Source organism: Pan paniscus, chromosome 6 (genome assembly GCF_029289425.2).
Source record: "Pan paniscus chromosome 6, NHGRI_mPanPan1-v2.0_pri, whole genome shotgun sequence".
Taxonomy (NCBI): Eukaryota; Metazoa; Chordata; class Mammalia; order Primates; family Hominidae; genus Pan; species Pan paniscus.
In genome coordinates, this window is record NC_073255.2 from 173,958,100 (window position 1) to 173,977,464 (window position 19,365).

At 35.3% G+C, this 19,365-nt stretch overlaps 1 pseudogene; it reads left to right on the forward strand.

Annotated features, from left to right (window-relative positions):
* Nucleotides 1-18,273: 18,273 nt before the first annotated feature.
* LOC117981127 (large ribosomal subunit protein eL18-like) lies at nt 18,274-19,010 on the forward strand (annotated as a pseudogene).
* Nucleotides 19,011-19,365: the final 355 nt, after the last annotated feature.

The window sequence follows — 19,365 nt, forward strand, 5'->3', positions numbered from 1 at the left end:
CACTATCAGCAGCAGAAATTCAGCTGTCCTGACCAATAAGAAACATTCCGTTGGTCTTTGCACAAGAATTGGCCCACTTGGACTGTTTAATGAATTGTAGGTCTCACAAATTGCAGCCACTGTGTCTAAGGAATGTGCTCTCTCATTAAACAAATTATATTATTTCTAGGCCTCCCCCACACTCAAAACATACTCAATTTTCTTAATGACTCTGTAAGACAAGGTTTAGATAACACAGAAGGCATGGATATAGTATGATACTGAGGTCATAACAAATATTCAAAGTGACTCATGGAGTGTTAGCCACAGGGATTTGCCTCCTCTCTGAGGGATTTTGTTTTTGTAGGTTCACTCATAAAGATTAAAAGAAATAGGCAATGGGATAGTAAACTGGAAAATATATTTGAAGACATAATTCAATTTCTATCCAGTGGCAAAAAAAAAAAAAACCAGCTAGGACGTTATAATATTGTCTCTGCCTTTTAATTCTCTAAGTGAAACCAGACTATCATGTAATAAATCTACTTTAAAGTGATTCTTTTAAAGGTGAAAAGTTGAAGGTAACCACAGAGAAGAAAGTATTTTAACCTTATGAGTAATAATCTAAAATGGTTTTTGTATTTATGTCTAAAACGAATGCATTGTCGGAGCAATCTGACCACGCAAATTCCTGTTACTGACGGGCAGAGCTGGGATTCCTGTTGTAAGCCTGATGTGGCTGTCTTCCTCTCCCTGTTCCATTTCTAGAAGTTGTAATGTTAAAATGCCACAATGCCTGCTGATGGTACTAGACAGAGTATTGCAGATGTTCTTTGAATACAAATACTGCCTGCCTCACATACCCGTGAGAATAGCTGCAGAATGGAGGCCATGATTAGAGGATGGAATTCAATGACCATTATTCCTGCTTATGTTATTAATTAGAAACATTCTACACATAAACAAGAGTTTCGGAGGAGCCTGTTATTAATGTAACAAAGAGATCTTTTCAGTATCTGCCATTTACACACACACGGTTCTCAGTGATTCCCAGAAATTGTTAGTAACAGTAAAATCAAGTTGTTTAGAGCGCATGGCCAGATTTTTCTCATTTCCCAACCTCTGTGCAGAGCATGCTGGAATGAGTTATTGAGGGAAACTCTAAGAATAGAAATACTATTAATTCATGCATGTGTAAAGTGCTTAACAGCTTACAAAACACATGCATACCTGCTATCTCATTAATCTTCACAACCATAAGAGATATGTTACTGATATTATTGCCATTTTACAAAGAAGAAAAAAAGGAGGTTTGGGAAGCATAAATAACTTTATAGGATCACATGGCTATTAAAAAGTGGGGTTGGAGCTACCATTTATATTTTTGATTGCAAGTGTGGGGAGTATCTACACTGAACTAAAAAATGACCAGCTAGCTCCAAAATAGAAAATACCTATAATTAGGCATGGTCCTTTCTGAACATAGCAAGTTATCTTTGCTGAATGCTAGATGTACATTCCACGCATAGAAGCAGAGAGGGCATTGGTGGAATTTGGTGCCTCTCCAAGCAGTGCTCCTTAGAATGCGATTCACATATTGGGTTGGTTTGCTGTTCGTAACTGGTCTCAAAGGAGATAAGTGCCAACATGGAGAGTAAGCATTTGGAATGTGGCAGGGCAACTTCACAGAGTAAATCTGTATCTGTTGAATGACAAAAAATTGGAGTTTATATTTTGAATGTCCTTTTAAAAAAGTTTTATATTTTGTATTCATTTATGTTTATTGTATTTTACAAAAGGAGCAGCCCACAAGAAATTGTGGGAAGAAAATGGTTCCTCTCCCAGTTTTGCATGCATGAGAAGCTCCACTTCAGGGGAGACTCACCTTGCCAAACTAGAGAATGCATCTGTGTTCAAATTCCTCAGGGCATCCTTAACAAGCTGTGTTCCACTCCACTGAATTGGCTTCCCGTGGATTCTCTCTGAAGGGCCCCTACATATTGTTTTCTGAGGAAACCCGAGTTTACACCAACATATCCTTCAAGGTCTGTAATGACCACTTCTGAAGAGTGGTTGCATTAGTTTTCTCTTGCTGTGTAAAAAGTTAGTCCAAACTCACTGGCTTAAAACAACACCCATCTATTATCTTATAGTTTTGGTAGGTCAGAAGGCAGGGCACACATAACTGAGTCCCCTGCTCAAGGCCTCACAAGGTTGAAATCGACGTGTTGGTAGGACTGCATTTTCTTTTTTTTTTTTTTTTTTTCATTGTTTGTTTGTTTTGTTTTATTTCCAACTTTTTTGGGGTACCTTAAATTGTAACTTCCAAGAACCTGCTTCTACTACGGGAAGGCAAGCTGACTTTTAACTATATTAGTTTTGTTTGTGTAGTTCTTCATCAACATGCAAAACAAGGCCCCATCATGTGGGAAAACTTACATAAAAAAACTTTAAATTAAAAAAAAAAAAAACTTCTTTACTATTTGTAACTCCCATTCTTAGGTTTCCTTTATTGTGCGCTATAGAATTGTTCCTCTTTCTTGTCCCTAGGCATCATTTATATGGTTCTTGTTTTGGTACAATTCCCCATAATATTCCACAATGTACTGTTTTGTGAGTAGACTGAATAGATTTTTTTTTTTTTTTGCTTCTTCACATCCACTCATCTGGAGTTCAAGGTGCTCTTCCAACTCAGGTATGTTGCTGGCAGAATTCAATTTCTTGTGGTTGTAGGACGGAAGCCCTGTTTTCTTGCTGTCAGCCAAGGAGTGCCCTCAGGTCCTAGAAGCTGCCTCAGGTCTTAGCCACATGGAGCTCACCAGAGGCAGTTCACCACATTTGTTTTCTTCCAAAGGAGTGGGAGAGAGATTCCAGTGTGTGACCTTCTTTTAAAAGGGTTACCTGATCAGGTTAGGCCCACCCAGGACAATCTCCCTTTTGATTAGCTCAAAGCCAACTGATTAATAGTCTAATCGATGACCTGGTATCCTGTTATGTTCATTGGTCCCAACAACAGTGAAACTGAGAAGATTATACTTGGCATGTAGGTTCAGATGAGAATTTGGGTGCATTTTAGAATTCTCACTACCACAGAGGTCAACACTTGATAAAAAGACACAAGGAAAATGCATTGCTCTATGAACTTGTCTTGCTACTCTCTTTAAAAAGTTTGCCTGGTAATACTATTAATTAAAATGTGTTACATTTCATTTATGTTGAACTTCATTGATTCCATTCCAGACTCTGCCCTCAATTTCAGAGAAGGAAGAATCATCTGTCTTAAGAGGTGTTTTGATCTTAAAATTCCAAAACAACAGAGTCTCTAGAGCCTTCATGCATCAAATTCAGACCCATCAATGTTTTCTACTGTGGCACTGCCAGATTGCTGGAATTATACTCATTACATCCAGCAGTTATGGGACTATGGGACTGTAAATGGAATAGAGCACATAATCTTAGGATGAGGTCAGGAGAAGTCAGACTTTGAAACTAACAAAAGGGACACATAGTACAATGCATGACAGCATCTGTAACACTTCTTGGAGTGAAGTCTTTTAGATAATTTACTTTGGAAACTAAGGCACCAAAACCAAGATAAAATGAAATAAACTACAATCTTAGAAATCATAATAGTTCTGTCACTAGGTAATGTTATAACAGGAGGTTTGAACATGAATAAAAAATGCTGGAGAAGAAGTCATCAAAAATTAGAATTTTGCAGTCTCCAGTACTATTTAAAGACAATGAAACTCAAAATCATTGACTTAAAAAAAGAAAGCAATACCTGTGGTGGTTACACACAATATGAAGGAGTATCACTGAAGCTTAATAACTTTTCTCTTAATACCATTCAATTCTGTTCATTAGCAATAGGCACTAGCATTTATATGGTACTTTCAAAAAGAATATTTCATGTTTTTATAGACACACTTCAATTTATTCTAAGCTTAAAGTGTCAAAACCACCTTCTCATGATGGTTTGTTTTGTCAAGTAGATTGTCTTAGTTAAAAAAAAACAGACAAACAAAAAAAGCAAGCAAGAAAGGTACTCTATGCAATAGTTAGAACCCTTTGGTGCTGCAACGAACAAATTTCTTCTAACTAAATTAAAGTGGCATTCACCAAAAGGATGACAAAGGACAATTCTTAAAAAGACATATAAACATGACATACAGATGTAAACACATGGAAGATTTTATTTAACTCATTAATTAATAAGAGAAATCATAGATGCTGTAACTATTTCAAAAAGGCACTCAAAGTATCACACACTCAGTCTTATTAGAAATGCTGAAACATTTACAATGGATGCAAAAACTAATAAAACTGTTTCATATTTAATATCCACAGATTGATAATCAATTGCATTCCACCAGACATAATTTGGATTTCTATGGACAGGAATCATTTGCATTGCTATTGGATTTCTACAGGTTAACTTCTTGTCAGCATTGTGAAACAGTCTAGTTAAAAACAGAATAAAATGAAGGCAGACACCTCTACAGGATCAGACAATCCTTGGAGGTTTCAGCATTTCACTGAAATGATAACCAGCCATCTCTTTTGCCCATTTCAAAATCTTGCCTTTGTATATAGAAAGATTTCCTAGACAACAAGTAAAGGATTCAGCAAGACTCTAGGAACAGGCCTGGACTGGCATGCATTATTGAACTTAAAATATATTTTGCCTCCACTTTGGCTTTTTACATGCTTGCTCTCTCTTGCTGAGTACTTATTTTCTCTCTTTACAAATCCAAATAGTGGATAATGGTAAGGAACTAATTACTCTCAAGTTTATATGTGATATGTTGAAAAGCCCAGCCAACATTACTAATTTTTACATTACAGTGATGCAACCCAACCCTGAGGGTACAGTTACTCTTAAATGAACAGCATACACTAAATTTTTGACCTGAGCAGCATAATCTGGACTTCTTTGTGCTCTACCAAAGAATAACTACTTAGTGAGGCCCACAGAGAAAGAAGGAGGTGAATCAGTTAACATTAACATCAGTGGAGACAATCATATTATCCTCTCAGCCATGGCAAAGGGCTGGAGATGAGGGGGCTATTATAAACTAACTTTATTTTTACCAGTTTAGTGATCTTGTATAGATCAAAGTTTACAATTATCTAAATTGTATAAATACTAAACTTAGAAATTCTAACTTTCAAATTAATGTATCTTTTTACTCAACCTTTCCTTTCCTAAAGACTGGCTTCCTGCTCCAGATTTGCTAACAGAAGGGGACACTGTGGGAACATCTTGATAATTGAGACATCGTTAGTCTAATTACTTATATCACACCCCTGCTTCACCTTCACCCTCCCCCATTTCTTGGAGAAGCATCTGCTAAATGTCAGTAGTTAAGATGTGTCAGACAGAATCCAGAACTGCATAGCTTAGTTTGCTGGGAGGTAGCCAGAGAGGAGAAGAGGAAGAAAAATATTTCTTTCTTTCAAATTCTTTTTTCAGTTGTTATGCTGATTGTTTTACAAAAGATAAGAGTCCAACAAAAATCTAAAGATAGATAATTTTGTGCCTGAGTGAGTATGCGTGAGCACATTGGGGAGGTGTGTGTGTGTGAGAGAGAGAGAGAGAGAAAGAAAGATTTGCCAGTCAGGCAACAGTAAAGGTATACACACATGCGGGAAAAGGCATGACATCATTGGTATGATTCATTTGGTTGTTAATGATTTAATGGCTCTTTAAATAGGATGGAGAGTGGAACATATATAAAACTCAGCATACCACTTATACCCTGATAGATCAGACCTTAAAATATAGCTATTGAACTAGACGCCAGTCATTTCTAGGTCTGGCTACCTGGGGAAGATAGCTATTACTAGCTGTTGATGGTCAAAATTATATATGTTGTATATAAAATGTAGAGGTAATAAAAATGTTCTTTTCTTCAAACACCACCACCTCATTTTCTAAGTAATAATGTCATCTACAATCACTAAGTATACTTGTTCAATTCCACAGAGTGGTGATTCTCAACTTGGGGTACCCTTAGAAGACAGAATTCCATTTCAGACTTACTGCATCAGAATACTCAGAGGAGAAGCCCATTTTCAAAACCCCATAACATATTCTTATCTACACCAGGGTTTGAGAACCACTTTAGAGAAGGCTCCTGGTCTCTCTGAGCAGCCAGATCTATAATATCAGTAGCCATTACTAGGGAAAGGACATGTACAGTACAGGATGGGGATATAAAATGGGAAGAAAACAGTAATAAATGTTTTTGGAAAATAAGTAATCATGAAAGCACAAGTCATTTAATAACTTGTTCATTATAGTATAGAAAGACCAAGGGAAAATATAAATATATACATAGTTTATCCTCTACCTACTCTCACTTTTAGTTTAGACCACCATTGACATGTTTCTCCTCACCAGACTAAACACAGGGAACTCTGTATTCTCAATGAGGGTAGGGACCTTGCTGTGCTCTTTGCTGTATTTTCAGTTTGGGGCATGTAATATGAATATAAATATTTGTTGAACAAAAAGAATTATGTACTCAGAATCAGAAATAATTTTGGGTTATAACTTCTTTGACTTAGACACAATTTTTTAATTTTTGTTCTGTCCTGTTTGGCTAAGCTTCACTATTCCGAGAAATGATTATGGCGCAAAAACCCTTCATGTCTTGTCTACTTCATTCCATCACCAGGGACATAGAAGAGCTTTTACTACTCCACAGTGCCATATGCCTCTGAAGTCAAATGTCCCTCCATGTTCCCTAATGGGGAACAAATTTTTCCATTTGTTCCCCATTAAAATAATATAAAATTTTTCATCAAATTCATATTCTTTGCTCCAATATCTGAATTTTGTTTTCAGGGCCATTAACAAAATCAAAAAAGTAAAATACAGTGGACAGATGCACCTTGTTCCTGCTCCTTTCCCCTGAGCATATCTCATTCATGTATATATGAATATATATATTCCCCTGAGCATATATCATTCATATATATACACATATATGAATATATATACACACACAAATATGAATATATATACACAAATATGAATATATATACACATATATGTGTATATATACACATATATGTGTATATATACACATATATGAATATATATACACATATGTATATATACACATATATGTATATATATACACATATATGTATATATATACATATATATGAATATATATACATATATATGAATATATATACATATATATGAATATATATACATATATATGAATATATATACATATATATGAATATATATACATGTATATGAATATATGTATATGAATATATGTATGTATATGAATATATATATGAATATATGTATATATGAATATATATACATATATGAATATATATACACATATATGAACATATATGTATATATATGAATATATACATATATATGAGTATATATACATATATGTGTATATATACATATATATGAGTATATATACATATATGTGTATATATACATATATATGAGTATATATACATATATATGTGTATATATACATATATATGAGTATATATACATATATGAGTATATATACACATATATGAGTATATATACATGAGTATATATACACATATATGAGTATATATATACATGAGTATATATACATATATATGAGTATATATATTCATATATATACATATACATGTATATATATACTCATATATGAATATATATACTCATATACATGAATATATATACACATATACATGAATATATATACACATATATATGAATATATATACACATATGAATATATATACACATACATATATATGTATGTATGTATATGTGTGCGAGTGTGTGTGTGTGTGTGTGTGTGTGTGTGTGTGTGTTTGCTTGTTCCTTAGTAGAAAGATGTTACTTTTGGCCATGAAATCACCCACTTCTTCTTCCAACTGTAGCAAAATTAACAAAAGTGGAACTTTTGCTCACTTCTCTTGTTTCTATAATTTACTATGCGGTTCAGGCCTTTAGTTGAAACTGCTTTGAGTTATTAAAGGGAACAACATGTTTTCCTTTAACTGAACATTTTACAACATTTAATAAACCAAAATAACTCATTCATAGAAATATATTTATTGGACATCTCCTATGCTTCAGGCACTGGGGGTACAAGTTGAATAAGGCACAGTCTCTGGACACTTTCTAGGGGAGAAGACATACAATCAATATGTGTATATCAAGGATTACCATGTGAAAACTATCCTGGTAGAAATATTGATATGGTTCCATGAGAGTACAGAAAAAGGATAACAAAACATGACTAGATTCTAAGGAAAGACTGCTTAGTAGAAGTGATGCTTGTACTGAAGCTTCGAAGACGCCAAAAAGCTACATGATAAGTATGTGTTGGAAGGGAGTAGAACACTCTTAAGGCAAACTGAATGACAGTATTAGGTATGAAAGTGTGAAATATAGGAAGACATATTTGGGAAATTAGAGTCTGGTACAGTTGGAAATCATACGGAAGTGTGGAGGGAGATTGCAATACAAGCAGTAGAATGAGATGGAGAACGTATGGCAATTGAACAGAAGTAAATAAACTGATGGGCAGAGAGTTCAGAAATAGACTCAAATATAACTTAGTATATGACAAAACTGTTAGTTCAATATGAGAAAGGCAACTGACTTTTCAATAGTGGCTGGGGCAACTGGGTAGTCATCTAGGGCAAAAAAAAAAAAGAAAAAACTGTAGCTCTATCTTACTTACAATAGCAAATTAAATTTCAGTTGACTCAAAATGCACAAATCATAACATAAAGTCTTCAGAAGAAAATATAGATAATGATTTTCTTATTAGTGGTGTCCTCTATAAGACATGACATCTAAGGTAAGAAAATGTAAAGAAAAATGTTGAACATCCTGCTGACTTTTAAAAGAAGAGCAAGAAATTTTGAATGACATAAGTAGCTTAAAAAATTTAAGGTGCTACTGACAAAATGGAAATATACACCTGCAATATAATTTTGATAACAGTGAATTTAGTAGTTACCTTTATTATCATTATTATTTTATAAGTTTTTATCATTTATAGGCATCATTTAATTTAATCATTTCAATAACTCTGTATTCCTATTTTACAAATGAAAGATACATAAATCTCAGTAAGCTTGTTCAAAGTCCTAGAGCTAGTAATTCTTGCACTACAGTTTGCACTAAGCTTGGATTGATTGCAAAGCCTATGTACTTAAAAATTATAATACTACATCATAAAAGGATAAATATCCATTTACACAAAAATTCCTACAATCAATGAAAACCAAAAAAAAGTATGTTAGAAAGAAAAATGGGTGAAGTATAAGAACAGATGACACTTTCTCTTTCTCTTTTAACCCCTTATTACTCATACATTGCCATATACATAAAAATTGGCACTAAGTAGTAAAAAAAAAAAAAGAAAATATTTACTAATCAAAAACAAAACATAAAAATTAGAAACAAGATATTACTTTTTACCTATCAATTTGGCAAAGATTAAGAAAACTGATTTATCTACTTTGAAGATAAAGTGAGGGAAATATCCTCCCTGGTACTTTTAATGGGAGTATAAATATGCATAAACTTTTGAAAAGTATCTTGGAAACATTTACCAATGTTTTAGTTTATATATCCTTTGACTCAGAAGTCACATACAGGTACATTTCCTAAACTGCTGATCAGATAAGCATGCAAATTTGCAGATAACATGCAGATAATTCATCACATTCAAAATGTTTCAAGAACTAGAAACAATTTGAATGTCCAGCATTATGGAATTGGTTAAATAGAGTCCAGTCATGTATCCTGGTTTTCCTAGGACAATTCCAGTTCATGGCTCTTGTTTCATGATGACTGTAAATAGGGTTCCCTTTCACTCTCAAGTTGTTTCATTTTGAAAAAGTATAAGATCAGCTTATTTAAATATTTTAAACAATACATTTCTCTATGGTCATTGAAAATGACAATGTAAATCTCTATCATCTGACATTAAATGTCTTATGTAACAGTTTTGAATTAAAAAGACAGTGTATAAAACAGGTTACAAAATATAACTACTATAGTTTTAAATATGTATAAATGTGTATGCACACTCATCTATCTATTAGATATTTATTACTATCATAAATTAATAACTGGTGGGCTTCAGGCAGTTATTATTCATATTTTTATAGTTTGAACTTTACAATAAACATATGTCACAATAAATACAATGAAGCTGTTTTCATTTGAGAAGAAAAGCAGGTCATGAACATGCAGATATCTGGTAAATCAGATAATATTTTAAAAAAGTAAGTTAAACAAATTTCTTTGTGCCTATTAGATATTAAAGTAAACTCTTCAAGTTAAAATACATTTAGTTTCAATATAAAATATTATTTTTATGAAAAGGCACAGAGGCTTATTAAATTCAATAAAAGTTAATCTTATTACTAATATTTAGTAAAGAGATATATGATGGATGGATAGATAGATAAATAGGTAGAGGACAGTTCCAGAATTAAGCTACCAAGTATTCAGATAGATAAATAGATAGAGGATAGTTCCGGAATTAAAGCTACCAAGTACTTCTTCCAGGAGCAGTTTGGCTTTTCCCCTGTGGCCTCTGCCTAGGCTGGTGTACCCTGTGGAGCACCGAACATTTGTGAAGGGGCCAGCTGTGGCAGATGCTACTCCAGGATGACTTGAAAGTAGGGCATCCTTAACCCATCTGAAGAGGGAAAATAGTGGCACGCAACAGTCTGCATAAGGGTTTTTCAGATACCTTCACCTGAATGAGAAACCTGCCTCTAACAGGACCTCAGATGTCTGATAGAGCTGTGTGACACCAAGATAAGTAATGATGTCAGCAAGGTGGTAGAATAGGATAGTCCAGTGCTCAGCACTTTACAAAAATATCAATTTGAACAACTATCAACACAAAATAATACCTTCACAAGAGCTAAGAAAACCAAGTGAAAGATTACAGCATCTGGGTGTAACAAATAAATAAGAAAAGACTGATTGAAGGGAATAAAAACAGTTTCTCATTACCCACATTATTCTTTCACTCATCCCAGGCAGTATGGCTCAGATACCTATTGCATGGGAAAGGAGAATGAAATGAGAACCAGATTTTCCTCTTACCCCAACACAAGCCCCACCTCAGTAAAACTCAGTAATAGGCAGGTCCCCACAGCCTCATAATCCAGGCTGGTATCTGAAGACTTAGAATCCATCCAGGTCAGGCTCAAGCACCTGTAAATCTTCACTTCAGGATGGCTCTTAACATATAGGCTCTAAGTCCACTGCTACAAACCAGGTAACAGGCTAGCCTGGCCATTGATCACACCATATTGTGTGAACAGAATCTCTGAATAAGCTGACTGATGAAGGGTTTTCTCTACTGAAGGCAATCTGTAAAGACTGGAATAAGTACCCACTTTTTCAGATGTACAGACAGTAATGCATGACCATAAGAATCATGAATGACCAACAAAATGTAACACTGTCAAAGAAACATAACAAAGCATCAGTAATCAACTCTAAAAATGGAGATGTATGGACTGCCTGACAAATAATTCAAAATAATCCTACTGAAAAAGCTCAAATGAGCTGCAAGAGAATACATATAGAGAACTACATGACATCAGAAAAACAATACATAAACAAAATGAGAAGTAAAACAAAGAGATAGAAATCATTAAATTCTGGAGCTAGAGAATACAATAGGTAAACCAGGAAATTCTATTAAGAGCTTCAACAGTAGACTCTCAAAAAGAAAGAATCAATGAACTTGAGATAGGTCATTTGAAATTACCCAGTAAGAGGAACAAAAACTAAAAATAAAAAATAATGAAGAAACTATAAGACACTGTCAAGAGAACCTATATACATGTGTTGGGTATTTCAGAAAGAACATAGAAAGAGGCCGAAAGTGTATCTAAAGAAAACTTTCCAAATCTGGAGTAATTAATATCTGATTCCATGAGGCCCAGAGAATCCCAAATATATTAAAGATATGTTCACCTAGACATAATCAAATTCTCAAAAGACACAGAGTTTTGAAATTTATTCATATATGTACATATATATGCGTGTGTATATATGTATATGTAATATATTCAAACACTCCTCCATAAACCCTGCTGCCCCTTCCCATGCCACTGCTGGAAGAGAAGCCATGGTTAACAATTTTCTGCTTTTAAATAGCCTTTAAAAATAACCCAGTTAAAGGGAATTAAATATGTACTAGTAAATTTCTGAAGCCACAGCTCTGCTGTAGACAGCATACTAAAATATTAAAAATCTCTACCTTTGTCTCTAGCTGTAAGACCATAGGCAAGCTTCTTAACCTCTTGTGTAAAACAAAAATAATGGTGCTTTACCCTCAATGGTAATTAAAATGCATTATCAGTTGCTTAGCATAGCACACAAATAGTGGCTAACTTTACTAGACTCCTGAACTCCATGAGAGAAGACCCCCCCTTTATTTTGTTTACTGTTGTGTACTGGCAAGTGCCTGGCATATGATAGTACTGTCTCAAATTTTAGTTGACTGCCGAATGTAGAATTATTGACCTTAAAGTCGTGAATTCTATTTTCTAAGCTTTTAAGCCTTTTCCCTTTGACAAGTGTAATTCTCCTATCAAAAGAAACTTTGAAAAAGAATGTTATTGATGACATGACTTTCCATATTCACCTAATGTGTTTTAATGGATTTTGGAGTATCAAAATGTATGTCCTCAATATCTTAATGTTATTTTCCTCTACTCAAAACTGGAAAAGGTCCTTATTTTCAGCTCAAATCCAGACTCTATTCTGGCATTGAAATTTCCATCATCAAGCTATACCAAACAAGTCACTTAGACCTTTCAAAGTCTCAGCAGAAATTCCTGCTTTGAAGACCTCATTCTTATCACTCCTGGTGCACACCCATTTTCACTCCCTAGTAACCAAATGTGAATAGAGCTCTTGACCCATCCCTTCTCACAATCAGCCCCACCTTGAGGTCAAGGTCTTTATTAATCTCCATCAGACCATGAGACTCAAGGGCTGGCAATTTGTCTTTTTCCATCATTGCATTCCCAACCTAGTACAGTGTCCTTCATGAAATACACATTTGATGAGTGAAATCTTGGATTTTTTTTTTTTTTTAGACAGAGTCTCCCTCTGTTGCCCAGGCTGGATTGCAGTGGTGCAATCTCGGCTTATTACAACCTCCACCTCCTGGGCTCAAGTGATTCTCCTGCCTCAGCCTCCCCAGTAGCTGATACTAAAGGCATGTACCACCATGCCTGACTACTTTTTGTATTTTTAGTAGAGACAGGATTTCACTATGTTGACCAGGCTGGTCTCGAACTCCTGAACTCAAGTGATCCATTTGCCTTGGCCTCCCAAAGTACTGGAATTAAAGGAGTAAGCTACTGCACCCGACTGAAATCTTGAATTGTTAACTTTGGTTTCCTATGTGTCTTTTTTTCTAACGAGCCTCTAAACACCTGTAATATTTCTTTTGAATCTCCCACAACATCACTAAGATTCATAATAAATATTTATTCAGTTAAAAAACAGAAGGAATTATTTATTTTCTTGGAGCTTTACTTTTGGCATTTCAAAGACCAGTGTGAGGCCAATTGCTAAACACCAATTGCTACTAAATCTTCTAAAACTGCTTTAAACTACCACTGCCTTCTGTTGTTTAGCTGTAGAATAGCTGAGAATTACAGTAGCTTTAATGGGAAAAGATAGTGAAATGACAAGAACTTTTTCTAAAATGTCTGAACTACCATAGCTCTTTGTCCTGTACTTACTGTCAGTGCTTTGAAAATGGGGACAAGAAGAAATTTAACTGATAGAAGAAGGATGGAGATGAATTTTCTTGTAATATTGGATGCTTGACTTCTGTTTTGTCCATACACCAGATTTTTCATTTATTTTATAGAGAATAGACGTAAGAAAGTATTAATATGGAAGAATATACAGAAACAAAGCCAAAATAAAGGCTTGAGGTTTGCCTGTCTTTTATTACATATTTTTTACAATTTAAACTTGTTTGCCTGACAACTTTTAAATGGAAAAAGGCTGAAGGACAGCTGTAAAAGTCACTAGTTCTACAAATCAGAAATACGTTTGTGCTCCGTAAAACATCTGTCTTTTAAAGTTTTATCTTGAAATTTTCATATTTAGTTCTATTATTTATAATTAAAAGAAATAACATCTTCAAATATTTTGATGGTAAATAGTATATTTTAAAATATAAATCAAGTAAGGTCATAGCTTTGAATAAGCAAAAATTCTCATCATAATGCAAATGTTAAAATTACTTTCAAAACTAAACATAAAAAAACTAAAAAGTTCATCTTATAGCAATAAACTTGTATCTGGATTACTTGATATCTAACTTAGTCTAGTTGTAATACTAAACAATCCACTTTTGATGACAGTGTTTAACATTCTTTCACTCATACTGAAATCAAAAACGTCACTGATATAGTCATATCCACTCTACTATATCCATCTTTGCTCTAAAATTTTATGATCATATAGTTCTATTGAACAAATGGCTTTATTGCTACATATGGTTCTTTGCTCAGTGTAAAAAGAAAAAATATAACTTGCATTATAACATTTATACCCTGTGAGTGCCTAGCTGATATATGGTACATATACAAATGTCTATACACAATGTTTCTACTTGCAAGATGAATGAGCAGTAAACATAGATGTTGCATGACTCGCTTAACCAGAAACGTCAAAAACTGACAAGCAGAAGGCTGACATCAACCTCCATAATGAAAAATCATGATTATTTAATCAACCGTTGTCAGCTTTTTAATGCTTAATTGCTGTGATTCCTTTCTCTTTCTAAATAAATATTCACTTTTATACCTAATTGATACTCATAATTTAGTATTCAAACCTAAAATGATCCTTAAGATTGCAAAAGCTCTAGGCCCCTTGAAACCTGGATTCTTCCTTGTGAGCAGTGATTGCCTTCATTTCTACTAATATGTTTATGAGATCATGAGAAACAGTGTACACATTCACAACACAGTAAAACTGAAACCACAGATTTTTCCCACTGTTCTTGTAATTAATGAAACATATGACTTGTTACAAACTGCCACAAAATTACTAGAAAGAATACAAGATTTTCTGAGTAATCTGAGAGAACGTTAATACGCTGTCACCTTGTTTACCCCCTTGAATCAATAATCCCCAGAAAGTGAGTCAAAAATTTCCTTATCTCATGAGTACTTTGTTTCCAGGTTATTTGACTGTCATTCCTCTTCTTATCTGGCCAAGATCTCTCTTTCAGCTAGTGGGATACAATTTCCAGAAAACAATTAATCTGGATGTAAGGGGAATATGGATGACATATTTTGAGGAATCTTCAAGAGCATCAGGAACAGCCCTGGCATTGGGGTGTTCAGAGTGCACTTGATCCATTAGAGCAGAGAATCAAAACCCAGGGGAACCAGAGATCTATAGTATACAAGATCATATAAGACTGTATGCAAAATTTTGAATGCACATTAGTGAGTACTTCGTTTGTTTTTTCACTGAGATAACTGAGATCCAAAAAGGTTATGAACCTTCAATATGGAAAACAAACACACACAAGAACATAAGCTACAGTAGAGAAGTTATAGTAAGATAGTAAGGAGGTAGTAAGATAAGGAGGTAGAGTCTAAGATAAGGAGGTAGAGTCTAAGGTAGTAAGATAAGGAGGTAAAGTCTAAGATAAGGAGGTAGAGTCTAAGGAGGCAGTAAGATAAGGAGGTAGAGTCTAAGGCCAAAACATCCTGGGTTATGATCCTGGCTCTCCCACTTATCAGCCATGTGGTATCCAAAGGTTACTTGGACTCCTTATTCCTAAATTTTCTTATCTGTAAAATAGGGAAAATATTAGCATCTACCTAATAGGGCTTTTGGGAGGATCAAATGAATGAAAATACGTAAAGTCTTGGAACAATGCCTAAAATATGGTGAACGCTATGTATATGTTAGCTATTATTATTATAAAATTCCACTAGGCACTTGGAACAGAGTTTGAAACTTCAGGCTTCCAACTATGAAGCAAAAAAAAAAAAAAAAAAAAAAAAAAAAATCCCTTTTGGAGATAGGATAGAGAAGGCATTTTGTACCTGGAAAAAAATGTGTCTGGAAAATAACTCTTTTTTTTTTTTTTTTTTTTTTTTTTTTTTTTTTTTTTTTTTGAGACGGAGTCTCGCTCTGTCACCCTGTCACCCAGGCTTGAGTGCAGTGGCGCGATCTGTGCTCACTGCAAGCTCCGCCTCCCGGGTTCACGCCATTGTCCTGCCTCAGCCTCCCGAGTAGCTGGGACTACAGGCGCCCGCCAACACGCCTGGCTAATTTTTTGTATTTTTAGTAGAGACGGGGTTTCACGGTGTTAGCCAGGACGGTCTCGATCTCCTGACATCGTGATCCCCCCGTCTCGGCCTCCCAAAGTACTGGGATTACGGGCGTGAGCCACCACGCCCGGCCTAATAACTCTTATTTCTAGATGAAGGAATGGAAAATTTAAATATCTACTATTGCATGGAGTCTATAAAAATATTGAGGTTTTTAAAAATTGATTTCAACTTAAAGAATTTTATAGAAAGAGTAACCTCTACAAATTTAGGTGCATCCTGAAACACACGCACACACAACTACAAAGCAGTCTACTTCTATGAAATTAAATAAAAATACTTTTATGAAACAAGTAAGAAAACCAAAAAGAGAGCAAAGGCTAGTTCAAGGATATAACAAGGTACAATGGATGAGAGACAGGTGGGATAAGAAATAATTTCACAGAAATTGAAAACACAGCTGAAAAGACAAATATCAATCTTCTTTGGCAGCAATAAGAAGCAGAATTGGCGTTGTAGAATATTGAGTTGGTGACACACTGGTCAAACTTAACAAGTTTCCCATAAGCCAGAGGGAAAGAGAAAACAATGAAGAACACAATAGATAATGAGAAGAAATAAGAAAGATGCAAACTAAGGATAACAGTTGTTCCTCAAAAAACACAATTGCTATTTCCTTAGCTAAAAATCAAACAAACAATTAGAAAAATATAAATGTGGCTCGGTGTGGTGGCTCACGCCTGTAATCCTAGCACTTTGGGAGGCAGAGGTGGGTAGATCACCTGAGGTAAGGAGTTTGAGACCAGCCTGGCCAACATGGTGAAACCCCATCTCTACTAAAAATACAAAAATTAGCAGGGTGTGGCAGCGGGCAGCTACTCTGGAGGCTGAGGCAGGAGAATCGCTTGAACCCCGGGGGGCAGAGGTTGCAGTGCGCCGAGATCACACCACCGCACTCCAGCCTGGGTGAAAGAGTGAAACTCCGTTTCAAAAAGAAAAGAAAAGAAAAGAAAAACATAAATGTTCTGTGTGGAGAACACTATAGAGGTTCCTCAAAACAACTAAAAATAGAACTATCATGTGATCCAGGATTCTCACTTCTAGGTATATATCCCCCAAAAATAAAATCAATATATTGAAGAGATATCTGCACTCTCATGTTCATTGCAGCACTCTTCACTATAGCCAAGATTTGGAACCAAATTAAGTGTCCATCGACAGATGAATGGATAAACAAAATGTAGTATTTATCCACAATGGACTATTGTTCAGCAATAAAAAGAATAAAATCCTGTTATTTGCAACAACATGGATGAGGCTAGAGGATATTGTGTGAAGTGAAAAAAAGCCAGGCACAGAAACACAGACTTCACATGTTCTCACTTATTTGTGGGAGCTAAAAATTAAAACAATTGAACTCCTGGAGATAGAGAGTAGAATGATAGTTACCAAAGGCTGGGAAGGGTAGTAGAGGGAAAGGACTCGGGGAGTGGGGATGATTACTGGGTGCAAAAATATAGTTAGATAGTATTTGGTAGCACAATTGAGTGACTACAGTCAACAGTAATTTACTACATATTTATAAATACCTAAAAGAGTAGAACTCTAATGTTCCTATCACAAAGAAGTGATAAATACTTGAGGCGATGGTTGCCCCAATTACCCTGATGTGATTTTTACACACTGTATGCCTATATCAAAACATCACATGTACCACGTAAATATATATACCTACTATGTACACATAATAATTAAAAATAAAACATTTAGAAAATGTAAAAATGAGGTGGGATCATCACATGCCAGATTAACTCAGTGAAAAGAAACCCACACTTTAATCTATGTAACTTTTTTCTTTTAGTTACAGGGCAAAAGAGAAACTCCTATCCGTGCTCAAGGGAAAAAATAATAACACACAAAACAGAAGGCGCCATCATGGGAGTTGACATCCACCACAACAAGGACTGATAGGTTCAGCGCAAGGAGCCCAAAAGCCAGGATATTCGTCTACCTGAGGCTGTTGGTCAAACTGTACAGGTTTCTGGTCAGACGGAACAACTCCACATTCAACCAGGTTGTGCTGAAGAGGTTGTTTATGAGTCGCACCAACCGACCACCTCTGTCCCTCTCCCGGATGATCCGGAACATAAAGCTTCCTGACCGGGAAAACAGAAAGGCTGTGGCTGTGGGGACCATAACGGATGACGTACGGGTTCAGGAGATGCCCAAACTGAAGGTGTGTGCACTGCACATGACCAGCCAGGCCCGCAGCGGCATCCTCGGGGCCGGGGGCAAGATCCTCACTTTTGACCAGCTGGCCCCTGATGCCCCGAAAGGCTGTGGCACCGTCCTGCTCTCTGGTCCTCGCAAGGGCTGAGAGGTGTACCGGCATTTTGGCAAGGCACCGGGAACCCCGTACAGCCACACCAAACCATACATCGACGCCAAGGACCGGAAGTTCGAGCGCACCAGAGGCCGACTGGCCAGCCGAGGCTACAAAAACTATAGATCCTATCCTCTTATTAAAGATTTTGGATGATGGAAAAAGAAAGAAAAGAAAAGAAAAAGAAAATGTTAAAAATAGAAAATCTAGCTATGTTCAAAACAACAAAATCTGATTTTACTTGCACTACTGCTATAGTGTCAGGAAACAACAAAGCAAACTCAATACCATTTGAATGCAGTAAAACTGTGTATTCGCAAACCCGAGATGAATTAACAGAAAATTTACTAGAGAAACAAAGAGAATTCAGAAACTAAAAGGGCTGTAGGATGTCTTCCCCAGGCTTATGCTGTTTTAGTTACATTATTCTGTAAACTGGTTAGTGCACCTACAGAATCATTCAATTTGGCTATGGTTTTTGTGTTAGCCACGGCTTAAAATTATCCAGTTCCTCTTCGCACTACCCATCTCCTTTAGTCATATTAAGTAATGAAAATTAAGGAACATTTATTTACGAGTCCTTGGTATGTTGGCAAAGACGGATCATACAAAAAAAATCACACCTCTTTTGCTCAAAAAATAAA